General features: G+C 29.0%; 1 long non-coding RNA gene across 1 annotated transcript; it reads right to left on the reverse strand.

Annotated features, from left to right (window-relative positions):
• Nucleotides 1-1,223: 1,223 nt before the first annotated feature.
• Nucleotides 1,224-3,186, reverse strand: LOC136275009 (uncharacterized). The gene is made up of 3 exons (XR_010713610.1): nt 3,138-3,186; nt 2,417-2,502; nt 1,224-1,352 (listed from the first exon to the last, which is right to left on the reverse strand). It is a non-coding gene; the product is annotated as an uncharacterized lncRNA (long non-coding RNA).
• Between the last annotated feature and the right edge of the window lie 349 nt (nt 3,187-3,535).

Here is a 3,535-nt window from a genome sequence, read left to right on the forward strand (position 1 = left end):
AAATTATCCCTTTATGGTTGAGCATTCTCTTATCAAATTTGAAATCTTTCTGTGGTATAAAAAAGGTATATTTATCTTCTTGGGAAATAAACCGTTTTTCTTTATTTCTTGATTTTTTTTATATCTTAAGATCAATTCTCTGTAAAAACCAAAGTTTTACTATAGGGTCATGGCACGCATGATCTCAGATTTTCATGAAACTTTCTCAGGTGATTGATACTCATAAGGTATGACATTATCCACCATCAAAATGATGCCAATGACCTTGGTTGCCATGGTAACCAATTTCATTCATTTAGGGCCCAAATACACAGTTTTTGAGTTGGAAAATAAGGTAAACTCAAAGTCACAGAATGGGCTTATTTATAAATTTTCAAGATATTTCACACATAATATACATAGTACAAATATAGATGTACATGATGCAAGAGAAAAAAAATCTCGATGTCCTTGTTTATTATAAAGCTGGTGGCTCAAAGATGGCCAAAATTTCTAAATTTTGATATTTCAATTTTCACCCTGTATTTTTGAAAGTCTCTCAAAAATTGCAGGCAAAGAAAAAATAAATCAATTGCAAATTTTAAAACATCATATGTATATAAAATATTATTTATAAAAACTAGAGCGGGTATCTTTTTCGTTTTTGTTTATTTTACTTCCAAAATTTCTTAATTTGACACCTTCCCAACCCCCTAAAAATTTTAAGAAATATTTTTTAAACAATAAGTTGATCATAAAACTTCTTTAAAATACTTTTTCTGCTTAAATAAATGAAAAACTTATTAAATATTTTAAAATATTTAAAATTCAATGTATCAGGATAATTTAATTTGGCTTTATAAGAATTGTTTCTATATATTTTTTGCAAAGGGCAGATAACTCCAAGCAAGAAAGTCTATTAATTGAGACTTAACAAATAATAATAGCATGAAATTCTGTTTTTAGATATTTTCCATCAATGAATTAGGTTAACTGCTTGAATAGATAACAATATTTATGATTTTAACCACTTTAAGAAGGCTTAAATTGATTTTTTTGTATGAAAAAGGGCAGATAACTCCAAATATCAGCACAAGGGGAAAATGATATATCTTTTCAATGCAACTCCAGAAATAAAAATCAACACTTTCTTAAAAACTAATAGATAATTCTTCAAATTAATATTCAAAATATATTCCAAATCATGAAAATAAAATAAAAATACACAACAAAGTGACAATAAATTAATGTTGAATTGCTCAATATTTTAGGGAGTTCTGTTTGTTTATTATTTGTTCATCTAGCAATGTATGTCTGACTGTCTTGTTGGTCTGGGTATTCACTGGACTGTTCTCATCATTTTCCTCAACACTCTGCAATGTTGAAAAAGTAAAATATTACATGTATTGAACATTTGATAAAATCATTTACAGGAACATGTAATATGTATTTCGCATAAAATACCACAACAGACATGTTCAAATGTGACTGAATTTTTTTTTTTTCAAATAAAAAGCAAAATCCTGATGTGTTTATTTTTACATGTACAAAATTTCAAAAGTGAAAAAGAGGAAATGGCATTTTTAAAAGTTATATTGATTAATGTTATTTTCACCTGGAATTTAGTCTATAGCTGCATGCACTAATTAATAGCCGCAACTGAATTAGATAAAGCATACCAGGGCTTACCATTAACTAAAATATTCACCTGTTCTTTGGGCAAGTTGCTTACTTGTGTAAATGCTATTATAAATTGTAATTTGTCATTGAAAAGTATGGAGAAAATTATGAATGGCATATGAAATAAATGATAGAAATTGATAAGAGTATGGTTGGTCTCCACATTATTTACTGTCACAAAATATTTCATTGAAAATTATCCTTATTTAGTGTTATCAAATTCAGTGTATCTCAGTACTGGGTCAGTATTAATATTTAAAATAAATTATTAAGGTTTAAAACATATCTTACTATTGTATATAATATCATTCAAGAGAAGAATATTCTACTCAATCTGCTGGTGTGTTCTAGTGATATGACACTGACAAGTAGATTTAGTACATTTATTTCAGCAACTAAGCTACTACATGTATATATAGTTTGGATATAGGTTTTCAACCTTCACTGAAATTTCATGTTTCTTTTTTCTTATACTAAAAGTTTGATCTGTTCCATTAAAGTGAAAAAAAAAAAAAACCATGACATTTTATGAGGTCTATCATCATATCATAATTGTTCGAGAAAAATTAATTGTAAACCAGACAAGTGTTTGTGTAGATTGACTTGTCCATATAAAAAGATCAGCTGGACACAGCAACTGGACAAATGTAACTGTTGATCCCTGCATGATAGATAATATACATGTACTACCAGTTGATTTGAATATCTACATGTGACATCACTTTTTGATTAATTTTGTTTAATATCATCAACTCACATTTTCTGTTTTATGTCTCCCTTTTGACAGACTCTGTTGTGATGATAAGAGCCAAATTCATTTGTTTCTGCAGCATACACATAATCCTACAATTGTATCTTAATATATTCACAGCAAATTTATAACAAAAAGAATAATTTTAAACAAATTCCCAAATTACCTTTACCTTTACATTTACTTTGATTATTAATGCTGTTAACTTTACATGTATATTTATAATCTAAATTAAGTTGCCTGTTCCAAATTGTATTTCCATCACTGTTTGTTTAATTAAGATGGCTCAAATCAGCAAAAATAAAAAAAAAAACAACCCAAAAACAACTTCGGTATGAAATATGATGCGAAAGAAGAATATAAATCAAAAAGGTGAAGCACATTTTTTTTTTTGGGGGGGGGGGAGGTATTTGTGTTTTCTTTTAATTTAAGTATCAGTATACAGACAATTAATCAATTTAAAAAAATAATAACAACTTAACAACTGAAATTTCATATTGTGAATAACATGAAGAACCTGGGTGATACTGTTAATAATTGGAGAGGGTGTCTGGGGGAGGGATATTTTTGTTTGCCAGGGGAATCTGATGCCTAATTTTTAAAATTACTCCGTACAATAACATTTAGACCTGAGGTGTATTCATTGAGAAAGTCAACAAGCGATGGAAGCTTGAACAGACTAAAAGATTGGTTGAAAGTTATTTGATTTGGATGTGAATATACATACCTTGACCAATTGGAATAAGGACTGCCATGAACTGCATCTTATCTCCATAGTTAGACTGCCTTTTTATGATCCATTTCTTCGCTTGTTCATGAGGTTTTATAACATATACATGTATATTCCAGAGATTTGGGGTTAATTAGCTTCCTTGGTTGAGTGCTGGATTCGTATGTCAGATTACCGAAACTTATGTAGAGGAAAACGCTGTCCTTTCACTTGATCATTTTGTACAAGACAGTCACGTGTTTACAAGAGGTTTGAATACAGCACAGATCGGTAATTAAGCTAAATCCCAATAGAGCATGGTTCATTTCATATTCACCAATTCATTAGAGACTATCTCTAAATACATAAAACTTAAATCACATGCTTTCTCCACCCCATTTGATCTATGTTTTCCC

Source organism: Magallana gigas, chromosome 4 (assembly GCF_963853765.1).
Source record: "Magallana gigas chromosome 4, xbMagGiga1.1, whole genome shotgun sequence".
Taxonomy (NCBI): domain Eukaryota; kingdom Metazoa; phylum Mollusca; class Bivalvia; order Ostreida; family Ostreidae; genus Magallana; species Magallana gigas.